Source organism: Ambystoma mexicanum, chromosome 6p (assembly GCF_040938575.1).
Source record: "Ambystoma mexicanum isolate Mex_15411 chromosome 6p, UKY_AmexF1_1, whole genome shotgun sequence".
NCBI classification, from domain to species: domain Eukaryota; kingdom Metazoa; phylum Chordata; class Amphibia; order Caudata; family Ambystomatidae; genus Ambystoma; species Ambystoma mexicanum.
In genome coordinates, this window is record NC_090935.1 from 817,829,853 (window position 1) to 817,848,338 (window position 18,486).

The 18,486-nt window shown below is 45.6% G+C and overlaps 1 long non-coding RNA gene across 3 annotated transcripts in view; it reads left to right on the plus strand.

Moving 5' to 3' along the window:
• LOC138510041 (uncharacterized) overlaps positions 1 to 18,486 on the plus strand; it is a 502,670-nt gene that overhangs the window by 173,531 nt on the left and 310,653 nt on the right. For all 3 annotated transcript variants that reach the window (XR_011280302.1, XR_011280303.1, XR_011280301.1), the window contains exon 2: positions 202 to 308. This is a non-coding gene — a long non-coding RNA (uncharacterized lncRNA). The remainder of the gene's footprint in view (positions 1 to 201; positions 309 to 18,486) is intronic.

Consider the following 18,486-nt stretch of genomic DNA (forward strand, 5'->3'; position numbering starts at 1 on the left):
TTGTTTGTTTTCTGTCTACTCACGCTAATGCCCACCTACGTATCCATCTTGTGGAGCCGAGCGTTGCAGAGTGTGACACAGTTTTCTGGTCTGCTGAAGGAGAGGGAGCTTGCCAGCGTTGTTAGAGGAGCAGTCTTTTTGCATTTTTTTGTTGTTTTCTGTCTTCTCATGCTAATGCCTGCCCACTTTTCCATCTTGTAGATCAGAGTGTGGTGGAGTGTGACAGAGTGTCTTGGGGTTGGCGCATGGCATTCGGCTGGCTTCCTGTACCTCGCTGACTGGAGACATGGATTCCCTGAAACGTCTGTGTAAGTTAGTGGCGCCTAAACGTTTGACTTTGGACATTGGCAAACACTTGTACCTAGTTGGATACTCTCTGTCCGCGGCAAAGCCCATATTCTTTACTACTCTTACTGCGTGTGCTCGGTGCTCGAAGTTTTGGAAGGTGGAGGCTGAGGCGGCGACGTGGACACCCGCAGGGCTGTGAATCAGCTCCCTTGTTGACTTTTCTGCACTTCATTTCTGTGACGAACACGCATATACGTTGAAACTTAGCCATCTCTTTGCCACATAGCCCACCGAATTAAAGTACAATATTGACTCGCTTCTTTCTTAAGCATCACAGATCATTTTTATTTATTTTTTTCTTTTTCTTTTTTATCTAATTTTTGGGAAAACTTCCTTCATGTGTGAATTACGCAGTGGAAAAATCTTACCACTTTGTAGTGGAAAAATCCAGGAAATATCAGATGCAGATATTTTAGCAGCCATACATTTGCCTCTCTCTCTTTCGCCTGATACAAACTTTGACCAATCCTGTTTCACACCCTCCACCCTTCATTTGCCTAAGGTTGATGGAACATCAACTACAGTTGGTTTTAATAACTCTTTATCATCCACACAATCTAAACCAACTAACCTGATCACATCTTTTTATCCATCACTTGGAACAGTTAAAATCCGAAGCAAAATGACAACTTCTACATGTACTTCACCTTCTGCATCTTCTGTAGTCTCACAATTAACTTCACAAAGTGCTATAGGGATGGCTGCTCAAAAATCCTTTGCTTCCAACATCTCGGAGACCAGTTTTCTTGACACTCCATCAAATATCCCAGTCTCACACATGCACTCTTTGTTTGATTACTCCCCTGTAACTGGTCAGCCCAGAAGACTCTCCACAATGACTCCTGGCTTGCAATGTAGATGGAATACTCAGTCTGACCAAATTCTGTTTGAAATGAATCAAGTTTTGTACATATTGGTATTGCTTTATGAAGGACTGAAAGAAATTCTGTGACATTAGAAGCCTTGCTGTTTAAATTTGTTAACATCAAATTACATATTGCAGCAAAAGAATTGTTATTTGGACAACAGCCATGTACTCAAACAAGAGTTGCTAGGCATTATGAGACAACAAATGTCTTAGGGTGGGGAAACAAACCTAATGACGTTACCTCACTCACTAATTATTTGCATAATGATATTCTCAATTCAAATGCTCTACCATCAGCAACATCTGGCTCTGATATATTAACATCGTCCTCTAAACCATTGTCCAAATTGCCGACTGGAAGTGCATCTGATGACGATGTCTGTTTAACACCTGTGAATCCCACCATCATTATTAATATTGACCCACCACCGCGTCTTCCTGTACCATAGCCAATTTCTCATCTATGCTCATCATAACCACTAATACCTACAAAAAGAAACCAACCTTGAAAAATTGTCAGCAACAGCCTAAAACAAAAAAAGCATGTGCTCTTTGAAAAAGAACAATACTCGCTCCTCCAGCCAATTTATATCCTCCTTTCTTGATCAACCAACTGTTAAAGCTGTGCTGTCTGAAAAGGTAGAATACAAACCATCTCTTTGTGCCACTAAATGTAAACCAACATCGATTCCCGCTGAGAACATCAACACTGCTGCAGTTCCAATCAACGGGCTCACCAAAGCAGGTCCCGGGAAGGCTCATGTCATTACACACAGATGAATTATGAATCTGAATACAAGTGTAAATCATAGCATGTCTAAATGTAGCCTTGCTCAATCTAGGCTCCGGAGCACCCTTCCAACTCTTCAGAGCACCAACAGACCCATCACTCAACTAAGAACTCTACTATTGGTACACATCAGAGCTTGTCATCTTTTCAATCTTGAAGTAAAAATATTGACTCTTCTAATATTGTGCCAAAGCATAACTACTTAGTGAGTCATCAGGAACTTGTCTCTCTATTGCAGGGGTTGAATATTCCCAGATGCTCATCCTTAATCGGATTGAGGATACCATCTGAGTCATGTTCTGCAGAAAAATGACATAATGTACCTGCTCTCAGCCAACTGTACTCACATAATATCATGATACGAGCAGAAGAATCTTCTAACTCGCATAATCTTCACCAAAACATGTTGCAATGACCTGCACCGCTGACTTCTATAATGCCCATGGAGACCACTCATAATCAAGTAGTACATCATATATTCAATTATTTGACTAAGGACTCAGCTAAGTGTATACCGTTAGGCCCAAGTGAAATTCTACAGCCTGAACAACAAATACAAAATTTCCACACATCTCATCTCATCTGGCCCATCAGTTTCACCCATATGTAATTTTATTTGAAGGATTGTTGCCTGAAAATACTTTGGTGTTGTTGAGAAGAACGACCGTACTACAGCTGCTCTCAGCCATACCAAATCTATCTCAAATCTCCTCCCATGACATACAAAGAGTAAACTTCACCAATCACTCAAAAGCCACATTCTCTCTTGTATATCTAAGCTCTAAATGAATCTTTGATCACATTATGACAGAAAGGGAAAACTTCAGAGTATTGGGTTTTCACATCTCCCACTACATATGGCCTTGTGCAAAAGCTGTTCTATCACGTGACAGTGGAAAACAATATTTTCCAACTGCTGAAATCCAATGGCTTAAAAATATGATCCAAACCTTTGAGCAGACAAATAATTGGTTGTGGCTAATAAAAGCACCACAGCATCAAATTCTGCCACTAATGATAACATTTCGACAACTAAACTTACTGTATTGTCATGGAACATGAGATGTAATGGACACGTTTTAACTAATGTTGAATTGGGACGCAAATTGCAAACCTGAACCATCTTTGCCCTACAGAAGACATGGCTGGTCAAATTGGCACTATCATGTTGTTTGCTAAAATAGATGCGACTACAACCAATAGAGCAGAAGTTTGGGGTTTTAGTAAAGAAGAGGCACAAAAGATCTTAGCCTTAATTAAAAGCACAGGGTATGAACTAACGACATCAGAGAAACCAGAAGCCCTCATTAAACAAATGGAATGGATTATAAGACGTGAGGTAAATTGGAAATTGCATGCTACAACATTACTATAGGGCACAAAGAATACCAAGTGGCCTGGGAGTCCCTTTGGAACCCACTTTGTGTAAGGAGAACCCACATTTTGTGAAGCGGTGGAGACAGATATTAAACAAGTGCTCCTTAGATCTTATATTATTGACAATAGAGGAGTTTGGCACATAGTCTTGCTAACCTTGAAGAGAAAATCAGTAACATTAAAGCCAGTTTGAGTAAAACTAATTCCAAACTAGAAAGATACAAACAGGAATTAGAGGTGAAAAAGATTAGAAAACACCCAGGACTACAAGTTGGATATTGTATATACCTGGCAGGAATATTATGGTCAGAAAAATCAGAGACCTTTCAACCGACAACGTCCGAAACTGAACATCCCTAGCCCAGACTCACAGTCATGTGATGCATCGAGCACAGAACTGGAGATAGTCACTGAAGGGCAAAAACAGCACAGACAGCGGCAGTAGAGGACAGAGAAACAGGAATCGGACCTGCACCTTTTTTATAGTCAAACTAGTTTGGAGAGGAAAAAAGAAAACAAATCACAGCGGAAGAACACCAAAAAGAATTAGTGGTTATCATCTCATCCTACTCTTTATCCAAGATTGAATTGAAAGTCCTGCATAAAGGATTGTCGCTTGTACCACAATATATAAATAATTTATATAAATACATTTATATACTGTATACAATGTCTTTAAATAAATAAAATACAAAATACAAATACAATACTCCAGAGAAGATAGACTTTTTCAAACTGATGCGTAAACTTAAACTGAAGGTCTTCTTCGACTCAATTGAGGAAGACTCTCAGGAATACACGGACAAACAAACTGGATCTCTGGAAATGTTTCCAAAAGGCACTTTTTATCCACCAATCCAAAACCAAGTGCTCTCGGTGTTTGAGAAGAAGGTATTGACTGACCTCAAGAAATTTAAATTCAAATAAAAAAGGCAAAGCAACTTTTCGAAGATCGAACATCTGACACTCAAGGAACTGCTGGATACTAAAGACATAATATTCAAACCAGCAGACAAGGGCGGTGCCCTTGTAGTGTTGGATGAGGAAGACTACATAAATGAAGTAGAGAGACAATTGGGAGATAGGGAAACCCATCATGAAATATCTTTTGATCCCACGGAAAGAGTAAAGAAACCTATTAAAGAAGTGCTAGATGAGGGAAAAAGAAACAACAACATAACTGAAAAGAATAAAGAAGCTTTTTGGAGACAACATACCCTCCAATTCCAGTATTTTATATCTTCCCAAAAATGCATAAGAGTCTTGTGAATCTGCTGGGCAGAGTCATCATAGCAGCTATGGGCAGCATTTTGGAGACGCTAGCCAAATACCTGGACAAACTAATACAACCATTGATCCAAAGCAGTCTTACATATATTATAGAAATGGGTGATTTTCTATCAAAATTGGCAAGTATTAGATTTGTGGTGGGACGTGACATACTGTTTACAATGGATGTCACATCTCTGCACACGAGTATTGTGCACAAAGCTGGAATGGAAGCCATGTATTTTCTCTTGTTGCAAACTGGTACATGTGGAAATGACAAAATCTTTTTATTGAAATTACTCAAACTGATTTTAATGAACAACTTATTTAGATTTAGGGACAACTACTATCTACAGGTGTCAGGCACAAACACGGGGGTGCCATGGCCCTATGTTATGCCAACACCTTCATGGTGTTCCTAGAAACAGAACACATGCTAAATTCAAATAGATGGCTATAAACTGTCGTGATTCCCTCATATGGGAATGCGGCCGACAAAGCCGGATGCCGAAAATAGTGACACTGCTTTAAGGGAGATGGTGAAGTAGTTCTAACATGAGCGCATGCGCAAGCTCATTTGCCTGACTAAATATCGCAATAGGGCACAAGGAACTTCCCAGTAACAAACAGTTTAAATATGGAGGGAATTTCTGTGTAGATGAATTGTCTACTTTAGAATTTTAAAGGTAGTATATGTAGAAAATCAGGTCGCTTAGATGTGACATATAAAGTGTATGTCGCCCGGATCTAAGCAACACATTCCCCATGTGCTTTAGGTTGTTCCTGTGCGTACTGACCAAGGACCACCTTAAACGTCAGAGTTGGTGAACTGTGAGATGCTAATCCTGAACTTAATACTACTATACTTGGGTTCAGGTAGATATATTTAGAATTTCCACGGAGGGGTCAATACAGATGCTAACTACTGAGGTGCATCACAGTAGATGTTGACTGTTATTGTTCTATATAGGTTATGCGGAATTGTGAGCAGAGAAGAGTGTTATGCGAAAGGATACCAGAGCTATGAGTCAGAGGACTACTTAAGCAACAGAAACCTCTCAGGTTGGTGTATTATAAATGATCGGATAACATTAATGTTTGGATAGTGACACATACATTGCATATTAAGTGGGTTTACTGCTACTATTTTCAGATACACATATGAAACTGAATGTTTGTAACAACAAAGCATCAATGTTGAACAGGCCCTGATGAAGGATTGTATTTCCGAAATGTGTAGGCCACCAATTGAATGTTTGAACATTGATTAGGACCATGAATGGTCAACCGATTGTATCAAGGGAAGGGAATCCTATGGTTTTGAGATAGAAAAATCAGATTGAACATTTCTTTAAGGACAATTGTTGGCAAGACAGGATCTTGGCCGGGTATACTTAAAGATGATTTGGAACCTTCAAGATTAAAAGCTTTGTTTAAAAAGTCTGTTTGGAATTAAGACTGAAGTTGAAGTAGACATTATTTTTATGAAAACTGGAATACTGCTGTGTTGTATTGTTTTTTATACTTGTGCAACATATGAGTTTAACACTATTACAGGTATATGAATGTTATAAAGAGAATGTTTTAATGTTTAATTTCTGAAACAAATGTAATTTCTGAAAAGAATGGAGGTTATATTTACTCTGTTAGAGTGCATAGGGGTCGCCTATTGGTAACCATGGGTTATATGGTATTTTGTTCTAGTTGAGATCTCCATGGTCCTGGAGACTATTCCCCATTGCACCAGAAATGATCGAAATGTTTGAAGTATAAATACATGAACATTACACAACATCCAAATAAACCATTTGAGTGCTGAATAACAAGAGTGCCCCTCCACGTTTCATTATGTTACCTTTCCCATTCAAATATATTTGACCACATGAATGGGTATTACCCATGGCCTTCAGTTATGGACAGTGATCACAACCTTCACCCAAGTGCACTGAACATTTTAAAACACTAACAAGCTACCAACCATAGATGTTAGATGTGAACCTTTACCAGTGGATGCAGCTTTCAACAGTTTCAACTTTACATTACAAACATTGAACAAGCACTAGCCGTGGAGTTTAGCACAATTCTGGCCAGTGCCCCCAATCTTTGACTGTTCGCACTATATTTTCAAACATATAAATGGGCCACTAGCCATAGCCTTTGACCTTCAGCAGTCTGTACATCTTTTGGCCCTGTCCAGTGTAAATTTTGAAATAAAAAAAAGCAATAAGCGGTGGACTTTGTGCGTGCCCAATTTGTATTACACAACGCTGCCAAACCACTAGCTACGGCCTTCGACTGTGCTCACTGTATATAATATACACTAACGAGCCACTAGCTAATGTCTTCAACACAATACTAGCCAGTGGAAACGGTCTTTGGCTGTGCCAACACTATATTTTGACATATTAATAGACACTAGGTATGGCCTTTAGCCATGGCCACTGACTAGAGCTTTCAACGTTCCCTACGGTATATTTTGAAACAGTGACTGGCTGCTAGGCATGCCTTTTAACCATGCACATTGGTATTGTTGAACACTAACCGACCACTAGCTATGGCCTTTGGTGCTGGCCACTGACCCCAGCCTTTGTCATTGCCAAGTCTACGGCAGAGACGTAACCAGGATTGTCTAGCAAATGGGGCTGGATGCTAATGTAGTTGGGCCCACTGCACTGACACAAATATCTGTAAATGTCCACACAGCACTGGTGAGTGGGCATTTACAGATTTTGGGTGGGCCTTGCCCCTCAGGCCCTACCCTGCCTACGCCTCTGGTCTACGGCCTAAATTGTTATTAAGGCAATCAACTTTTTCATGAGCTAACTTATAAAAGATGTTCTAATTCCATTATTGATGTAATATACAATGCAATAAGTGTTGTCACCAGTGATGGCATGTGTGATGTGATTTGTAATGTTATCATTGTTCTCATACAAATGTACGTACTGATGTCATTAGTGATGTGATCTATGATATCATCACTGTGGTCATAGTCTGCGCAACAGAGGGCGCCAAGTTAAGGTGGCTTTAGCTGTATTTCCAGGGTTTTGTTGCAAGTTCTCATCTTAACGCCCCTGCAACAAAAGTTTTTTTCTTGAATTTCAATGGTTTTGTTACAAGAATTTTCCTTGAATTTCAAGGGTTTTGTTATTCCATACACAAAGTTGCACATTTTTAAATATTATTATTTGTAGCCGCAGCTACAGAATCAGCCAATGAATTGCAGGATTTTTACATGCAAAGCTAATACGAGCAATGACTGGAGTGTGTTTATTAGCAGCTAAACTACTGTCCCTGTTAACAGTGTAACCACGGAAACAAACAAACAATTGGGAGATTTGAATTACTGAAACTGTATAAAATAAATTACAATGGATATTGTTATATATTTTTGCAGTCTATGCTCAATTTGATCTATTTTTGTAACTTAAAAGGCTATCCATAAAAGGACCATTTCGGGGGACGGAAAGAGGGTGATGGAATAGAGAAGGAAAACACATAAGAATAAATCATCTAAAAAAGGGAATTAAAATAAAAAGCAACATATATATATATATTTTATTTTATTTTATTTTTAGAAAAATGGGGGGAAAATTGCCACTTAAAACAAGAAATAAGAATCACAGGTAATCAGGTATTCAGTGATTAACTTCTTCCATTCCTCCAATGTAGCACCTCCCTTGATTACCCATTCAAGACATCACCTACACATGATTTGCATCATTTAGAGATCGGGAGTTGGTAAAACAGGAGTCTTTGCAATTGACACCACTGCTGAAGTTGATTATGCACAACCACAGCTCAGAGCTACAGTAAAGATATAAGACCACATATAAGCCCAAAAAAACTGCAGCCCAGTATGGTCCAGACCATCCCATGCAATTTCCACTACACATCATCCAGTCATTCCAGAAGATTTGCATCAAATACTTTATCATAATTGATGTTCACAAGCTTCATATCCAACATTCTTTTTTCGTTTTTCAATTCCGAAATGCTGCAGAGTCTTCAATTGAATAAAAACATTATTAGTACCCTGGGATAAAGTGGATGAAGACTTCCGGCAGATACATTGCATAAGAAAGAAAATATCCTGCAAAGGCCTCTCGCTCATCCAAGTGCTACTGATGAACTTCATGAACAGCCTCCTCTCTGAATGTCTTTACCATTTCTAATAACTCTTCAACTAGAGTGCTCCAGTGCTACCCGTTTTTGAATACTCTCGCTGTTGCTAACAGCACCTTTAATGGGTGGAGGTTGAATTTACACAACGACTGCTCACAGCTACAATAAACATATCAGACCACATATATGCCAAACAAGACTGCAGCCCAGTATGGTCCAGACCATGGTCCAGTCCATCTCATGCAATTTCCAATACACATCATCCCAAGAGACACAACCAAATGCTTTATCATAATTGATGTTCCCAAGCTACATCCCACATCTTTTTGTTTTCTTTTCTCAGTTCTGAAATTCTGTTGTGTCTTCAACCAAATAAATACATTCTTAGTATCCCGGGATGAAGTGGATGAAAGCTTCCGACAGATGCATTGCATCAGAAAGAAAAGATCCTAAGAAGGCTTCTCGATCATCCAAGTGCTACTACTGGAGATAGGAGCACCACATGTCTAAACACTTAATGAAAAGCCTCCTCTTTGAACCTCTTTAGCATTTCTGATATCTCTTCCAGTATGGTGTCCCAGTGCAGCCAGTGTTTGAAGACCCTGTCTGTTGCTGGCAGCACCTTTAATGGGGGAGGTTGATTCTGCACAACCGCTGTTCACAGCTACAGTAAAGATTTAACACCACATATAAGCCAAAAAAACTGCCCTCCAGAATGGGCCAGACCATCTCGTGCGATTTCCAATAATCATCCACATCATCCCAGGAGACTCATCCCACATGATTTATTATGATTGATGTTCCCAAGCTTTCAGACAAAACATTAGAAGGGCCAAAAGTTACTGAAGAACACTTTCATTAGCAAGTATAGAAAACCATGATCAATGTGGTTGTGGTGATTATTCAAACCTACAGACTTCAGTGCCTGGACATTAGACGGTTTTGTAAGCATGGAAGTCATGATATTTGCTGCTTCAATAGATCTGAACGTACGATTGCACTGTCCATAGACACAGCTAGACAATGAAACAAAAAATGAAGCCTTCTCTATGAACCTCTCTAGCATTTCTAATAACTCTTCAAATAGAGTGTTCCAGTGCTACCAGTGCTAAACTCTGGCTGTTGTTAGCAGCACCTTTAATGGGTGGACGTTGATTATGCACAGCTACAGTAAAGATGTAAAACCACATATAAGCCAAAAAAGACTGCAGAAAGTATGGTCCAGACATCTAATGACATTTCCAATACTGATCATCCAGTCATCTCTGAGGATTTGCACCAAATAATTTATCATAATTGATGTTCCCAAGCTGCATATCCCACATTTGTTTTCATTGTTCAGTTCCAGAAATGCTGCAGTCTTCAAACGAATACAAATATTATTACTACCCCGGGATCAAGTGGATGAAGACTTACGGCAGATACATTGCATAAGAAAGAAAAGATCCTGCAAAGGCCTCTCGCTTATCCAAGTGGTACTTAGCACATCTGTAGACACTTCTTGAAAGGCTGCTTCTCTGAACAACTCTACAATGTGTAATAACTCATCAAATAGAGTGCTCCAGTGTGACCAGTGTTTGAATACTATCTCATGCAATTTCCAATACACATCATCCCAAGAGACTCCCACCAAATGCTTTATCATAATTGATGTTCCCAAGCTTCATCCCACATCTTTTTTTCTTTTCTCAGTTCTGAAATGCTGGTGTGTCTTCAACTGAATAAATACACTAGTACTGCGGGATGAAGTGGATGAAAACTTTTGACAGATTCATTGCATCAGAAAGAAAATATCCTAGGAAGGTCTCTCGCTCATCCAAGTGCTACTACTGGATGTAGGAGCACCTCATCTGTAAACACTTCATGAAAAGCCTCCTCTCTGAACCTCTGTGGTATTTCTAATAACTCTTTAAATAGAGTGTTTCAGTGCTGCCAGTGTTTGAAGACCATGTCTGTTGCTGTCAGCACCTTTAATGGAGGAGGTTGATTCTACGCAACCACGGCTCACAGCTACAGTAAAGATATAACACCACATATAAGCCAAAAAAGACTGCCCTCCAGTATGGGCCACACCATCTCATGCAATTTCCAATAGAAATCATCTGAGGAGACTCCCCCCACATGATTTATTATGATTGATGTTCCCAAGCTTTTGGACAAAACATTAGAAGGGCCACGTCTCAGTGTTTTCAAGAGCAACGTTACACATATTCAAATGTCCAACTGGTGATGAAAATATAAAATAACAAAAATGATAACTGTAAAAAGACATTGCCACAAAAAATTAAGCCACCTCTCTAAAATTTCTAATGACTCTTCAAATAGAGTGTGCTAATGCCGCAAATGTTTGAAAGCTCTAGCTGTTGGTAGCAGCACCTTTAATAGGTGAAGGTTGATTATGCACAACCACAGCTCACAACTAGAGTAAAGATATAACACCACATAGAAGTAAAAAAATACTGCAGCCCAGTATGGGACAGACCATCTTGTCCAATTTCCAATACGCATAATCCACATCATTCAAGAAGACTCGCAACAAATGACTTATCATGATAAATGTCTGCAAGCTTTGAGACAGAACCTTTGAAGTCCCACGGTGCAGAGCTTTGTTGCAAAATGTGCAAAGTACCTCCTCTGCCTCTTTCATGGAATAGTATTTAACTTTAAAGAAGCGCCAACTCTCAGCAGTGCTATTCAAGCGAGTTGCCTTCTTCCTCAGTGGCAATGAATTCAGAAACCAAATGATAACATCATCACTGCTTGTACTCTCGTGATCGGACATGTTGGAATGTCCAACCGGGAACGAATATGTAAAACAATAAAAATGACATCATGAAAAAGACAATGGGCCTCATTCGGAGTGTGCCAGTCCGGAACAAGGGTACCAGTAAGCTCACCGGCACCCTGGTTTCCGGACCAGCATATTACAGGTCTGCCTGCCAGAGCAGCTGTGCCTGACAGGTCTGACATTGCCGGTCACAGTGGCCACAGTAGGCAAGCCTGTCAAGGAAACATCTGCGCGGTGAGCAACGGTGCCAGTGCTTCCATGTCCCCACTCCCATAGAGTCATTAGAGTACACATTTCTCCTTGCTAACACCCACGCCCATTGCCCATTCACCAGAGTTATATCACTGTGTTGTGTACTTACTATTTATACTTTTTAAAAAAACAGGACAAAACCATGCTTTCCAGTTCTTGCTGACCCCCCTCATGCATATCTGCTGCAATCCCATCCAGCGCTTCAACCTGTACCTATGACCTCATTTTTTTTCCCCTTCAAACCTATCCTAATTTCAGAACACCTTGCCACATAGTCAGTTCCTTGTGCACATGGCCACTTTAACCCCATTGGTCATCCCTTGTGGTAATGGCCATTATCCAGATTGTCTGGGTCATGACCTTATGCCATGACCCAGACAATCTGGCCACTGCCCATGGCCACAGGCATTACCTCAATCACTACAGCTATATAACTATTTCTGGTACCTACATTATGACACTTGTCAAAAAAATAAAACACTGACACATTTTTATTTTTCAAAACTGTTAAAATGTACATCCATAAAATAGTCATATGACTTAGCCCCCACTTCACAACATTCATTCAGACTTTGCACAAACATTCAAGGTTTGGGTCTATAATCTTTCTGAAAACTTTTGCCAACATTCATCAAAAGGCAAAAAGTTATTAAAAAAAACAATGTTGAGACCACCCTCTAATTTTGCCCGCTCTTCACAAAATCCCACCAAACCTTGCAAAAACATTTAGATCTAGATCTAAAGAAAATGTGCAACATTTTCTGCAGATTCATCAAATGGCACCACATTTATAAGCCTTTCCAATATTTGAGGACCCCCCTATAAATGTGTTCCCTCTTGACAAAACAGTACCACACTTTGCAAAACCATTTAGAATCAGGTCTAGAATGACATTCCTGAATTTCATGGAGTTTCATTGAGTGGCGCCAAAGTTGCAAGCCATCCAAAAACTGCTTTTCACCAACCCTGTGAAATACAAATAATCATAGATGCCCGAACATCTAAGATGTTCGTGGACATCACAGGACTGCCCGGGAATGTGTGCCCAGTAAACTGCCCTTGACAGTGCCAGTATTTCTGTAGCAAATAACAGTACAGCAACAAGAACATTAAGACAAAAACAGTGTTTGTTATTTAAAATTGTTCCACATGTAAACTTCAAATAAACCATCCCAACATTTTACGCCCTCTAATTTCTGTACTAAAATAGCATTTCCTAAAACATAGTGAGTTTTACATTATAGGAGTTTGCATAGCAGTAGGCCCAAAGCAAAGGGGGCATTACTGCATCTGATACTGCCCCAAAGTCTTTATGGAAGCCCTCACAGTAGTCAGAACCTTTAACTATGGGCACACTAAGGGGCCAATTCATAGAATTCGGCGCACAAGGGGCGCACGCGGCTGGCGCACAGTGTGCGCGTGCGAATCCCTGCGCCAGCCGCGTGCGCCAAAACCCATTTCCGCGCACAGCGTATTCATGGATTCCAGCCACCAAAACCAGCCGTGGCGCATAGTGGCGCAGCGACCTTGCAGCAGCGCCAGTTACGCCCCCAAGAACGCCTTCCGCGCAGGGAAAAGCCATCAAAATCCCCAATCCAGCGCAAAGGGCTGCGCTAACCCTGTACCAGCACGGCAAGCGGGCTACGTGTATTCCAGGGGTTCACGTGAAGTCACTCACGCGATCGGGCCTGGGGGAGCGGGCTACGTGTATTTCAGGGGTTCGCGTGAACTTTTTCACGCGATCGGGCCTGGGGGAGCGGGCTACGTGTATTTCAGGGATTCGCGTGAACTTATTCACGCGATCGGGCCTGGGGGAGCGGGCTACGTGTATTTCAGGGGTTCGCGTGAACTGATTCACGCGATCGGGCCTGGGGGAGCGTGCTACGTGTATTTCAGGGGTTCGCGTGAAGTTCCACACGCGAATAGCCTGGGCGCGTGTATTTCAGGGGTGCGTGAGAAATTCTACACGCGAATAGCCTGGGCGCGTGTATTTCAGGGGTGCGCAAGAAATTCTACACGCTATTTCAGCAGGGTACGTGTATTTCAGGGGTGCGCGAGAAATTCTACACGTGATTTCAGCAGGGTACGTGTATTTCAGGGGTGCGCGAGAAATTCTACATGCGATTGGGCTGGGTACGTGTATTACAGGGGTGCGCGAGTAATTCTACACGCGATTGGGCTGGGTACGTGTATTACAGGGGTGCGCGAGTAATTCTACACGCGATTGGGCTGGGTACGTGTATTACAGGGGTGCGCGAGTAATTCTACATGCGATTGGCCTGGGTACGTGTATTACAGGGGTGCGCGAGTAATTCTACACGCGATTGGGCTGGGTACGTGTATTACAGGGGTGCGCGAGTAATTCTACACGCGATTGGCCTGGGTACGTGGATTTCAGGGGTGCGCGAGAAATTCTACACGCGATTTCAGCAGGGTACGTGTATTTCAGGGGTGCGCGAGAAATTCTACACGCGATTGGGCTGGGTACGTGTATTACAGGGGTGCGCGAGTAATTCTACACGCGATTGGCCTGGGTACGTGGATTTCAGGGGTGCGCGAGAAATTCTACACGCGATTTCAGCAGGGTACGTGTATTTCAGGGGTGCGCGAGAAATTCTACACGCGATTGGCCTGGGTACGTGGATTTCAGGGGTGCGCGAGAAATTCTACACGCGATTGGGCCTGTGCGAGTGGGGCAGTGTATTACGTGGGTGTGCGGGAAGTTGAAGAGGTGAATTGCCAGTGTGGGTCCTCCCAGGTCTCCCCTCTACCCCCTCCACGACCTCTGCAGGCAGCCCACACCACAGGGGACTACCCTGCACCCCTGGTCATGTCCCGCAGGCAGCACATCCACCATGGGTATGCCCCCCAGCCAAACCACATGTCCCCTTGCACCCCCACCCCCCAGCAGGCCCCCACTCATGTCCCCTTGCACCCCCACCCCCCAGCAGGCCCCCACTCATGTCCCCCTGCACCCCCACCCCCCAGCACTGTGGGGCACCTGCCAGCAGGCCCCCAACCATGTCCCCTTGCACCCCCACCCCCCAGCAGGCCCCCACTCATGTCCCCCTGCACCCCCACCCCCCAGCACTGTGGGGCACCTGCCAGCAGGCCCCCAACCATGTCCCACTCATGTCCCCTTGCACCCCCACCCCCCAGCAGGCCCCCACTCATATCCCCTTGCACCCCCACCCCCCAGCACTGTGGGGAACCTGCCAGCAGGCCCCCAACCATGTCCCACTCATGTCCCCCTGCACCCCCACCCCCCAGCAGGCCCCCACTCATGTCCCCCTGCACCCCCACCCCCCAGCAGGCCCCCACTCATGTCCCCCACCCCCCCACCCCCCAGCACTGTGGGGCACCTGCCAGCAGGCCCCCAACCATGTCCCACTCATGTCCCCCTGCACCCCCACCCCCCAGCACTGTGGGGCACCTGCCATCAGGCCCCCAACCATGTCCCACTCATGTCCCCCTGCACCCCCACCCCCCAGCAGGCCCCCACTCATGTCCCCTTGCACCCCCACCCCCCAGCACTGTGGGGCACCTGCCAGCAGGCCCCCAACCATGTCCCACTCATGTCCCCCTGCACCCCCACCCCCCAGCAGGCCCCCACTCATGTCCCCCTGCACCCCCATCCCCCAGCAGGCCCCCACTCATGTCCCCTTGCACCCCCACCCCCCAGCAGGCCCGCACTCATGTCCCCCTGCACCCACACCCCCCAGCAGGCCCCCACTCATGTCCCCTTGCACCCCCACCCCCCAGCACTGTGGGGCACCTGCCAGCAAGCCCCCAACCATGTCCCACTCATGTCCCCCTGCACCCCCACCCCCCAGCACTGTGGGGCACCTGCCAGCAGGCCCCCACCCATGTCCAACTCATGTTCCCCACCACCCCCACCCCCCAGCACTGTGGGGCACCTGCCAGCAGGCCCCCAACCATGTCCCACTCATGTCCCCCTGCACCCCCACCCCCCAGCACTGTGGGGCACCTGCCAGGAGGCCCCCAACCATGTCCCACTCATGTCCCCCTGCACCCCCACCCCCCAGCACTGTGGGGCACCTGCCAGCAGGCCCCCACCCATGTCCCACTCATGTCCCCCTGCACCCCCACACCCCAGCACTGTGGGGCACCTGCCAGCAGGCCCCCAACCATGTCCCACTCATGTCCCCTTGCACCCCCACCCCCCAGCAGGCCCCCACTCATGTCCCCTTGCACCCCCACCCCCCAGCACTGTGGGGCACCTGCCAGCAGGCCCCCACCCATGTCCAACTCATGTTCCCCACCACCCCCACCCCCCAGCACTGTGGGGCACCTGCCAGCAGGCCCCCACCCATGTCCAACTCATGTCCCCCACCACCCCCACCCCCCAGCATTGCGGGGCACCCTCCACCAGGCCCTCGCCCATGTCCCATCCATGCCCCCCTGCACCTGGGTCCCAACAATCCCCAATCATGTCCGTAATGGCCATCCTCCCCTGCCAAAAGGCCCAACCAACTATCACATCCACCCACATATCAAAGGCAATTACATGTTACACACCCAATGTAAATAATGCAAATGAACACATGTCTGTCACACACAATGGCTGCAAGTGAATGTTAAAACACCCAACATGACATGCATGAAAGCAATGAGATGATACGACACATTGAAGGATGAAAGTAAAAATGTATTGAAAATCAACTAGAATGGAAATGAAATGAGAAAAACCACAAAGAAAAACAACAAAAAGAAGATGTCCATGTCCATGTCCATGAAAAAAATCCAAAAAATCAAAAAATCCATAGAAGAACCATTTACAAGACAATCCCGGGTCCATGAGCCCAACCAAATGAAACCTAACTATGTCTAACTATGTCAACTAACTAAAAACTGAACTATATACAAAAAAGTGGCGCATTGTCCAATCGCAACCAAATAAAAAAAAAAATTCAAAGGAAACCTACCACTAACTATATAACTATATACAATGGCAGCGGGCAAGTCCTGCGGCTCACTCTGTGATGTTGCCGGCCAGGGCATCATCGAACTCCATGTCGATGGCCCGGAGGCGGGACTCTGTCCTGGCCCCGAGGTCTCGCAGGGTCAACCCCGTGTCCACCTCAAACTCCCTGCGAGCTTCCTCGAGGCACTCAGCCCGCCTCAACGCCCGACGCATGGAGAACACGGCCCTGACCATGGTGAGCCGCTCCTCTTCCGCCCGCTGCCGCTCCGCACCTATCCGCTGGACCAACTGCTCCCACACGGAAGACACTGCCATCCCAGGGTTCTCCTGCCCTCCGGCCGATGCCTGCCCCTCTGATCTTGATGGCCCCGAGCCATGATGCCTCCCACGTCGAGCCTGCTGCTGCCTCCGACGCCACTGCCTCTGCCAGCACGACGGCATCCAGGCTGATGGAATCCACCGATGCCGTCGTGCACGTGCCCTGCCAGATGATGCCGGCACATCCTCCATCTGCAGGGGGACAGTTGCTGGTGTGTCCACCCCTGCTGGACCTTCGACTCCCGACTGTGGCAGGGATGGGGTCCCCACCGAGCTGGCTGCGTTGGTCGGGGCAGGTCCACAGGGGGCCCTGGTGGCATCTGGGCCGGAAGACGGCATGGAGCACGACTGGCGCATAGCCCCCACAGAGGAGGAGAGGGTCGCCAGAAGGCCACACACATGTAGGAAACCCCCGACCATGGCGGCTCCCAAATGGTTCACGTACGCACGGTGCTCTTCGTGATGATGTGCATGCTCCTCCCGGGAAGCATGCACCTCATCACGAATGCCAGCCGTGCGCAGCGCGACACCAATCAGGACCCTCTCCACACGGCCAGGGGTCCCCTCGTCCGCAGGTAGAGGAGTGTCAGATGACATGGACATCTTCCCTACCTGCGGACGGGCCTGGGATGGGGCATCCCTGCTGGTGCATGGTGGTGCAGTCACAGTGTCAGGGACAGTGACATGCACAGGCACCTCCACGGCGACCTGTGCTGCCTCCTGCCCCTGGCCCTGGACTGCACCACTTGCACCAGCGGGGATGCCCCCACCAGGCCCCATGTGTGGCTCAGTAGCGGCCTCCTCCCCCTCTGTGGAAACCACCAACCTGGATGTCTCCATGCCGTCTTCCGCCGGTGCAAGCTCCTGTGGGGGCTCACCCACCCCTTCCGCTGCAGCCGTGGCGGCATCCCCGCCGCTCTGCTCCACAGCGCCTTCTCCGCCCTCTTCTTCACTTGCCACTGTGTAGAGGGAGACATAGAACACAAGCATCAGGGTACTGTACAATGGTCCCCTAGACAGGAAGCAACAGCAGATGAGTGGCACTGTCATACATCACTTCCATCATGTCCCTCCACAACACATGGGTCAGTGCAGGCAAAACACATACAGTAACAGGCATGGCGCATGCCATGGACATTGGCATACATGACCAAGGGACTCATGATTCATACAATGTTGGTTTTAAACTCACATGCATCATGGGTCTTGCTATCACATGCACACACCTCACCGTAGTTCCATCCATCTGGCCTCGTACACCACAGACGCAGTGATACAAGGATGACTAGGCTGCATCAGTGAATCTGAACATTGTCACAGACATGTGTCATGCATCCATGGCATTTACAAGTCACAGACACGCAGGTCAGACACACACACATGGACACCATACGTGTACATGGGAC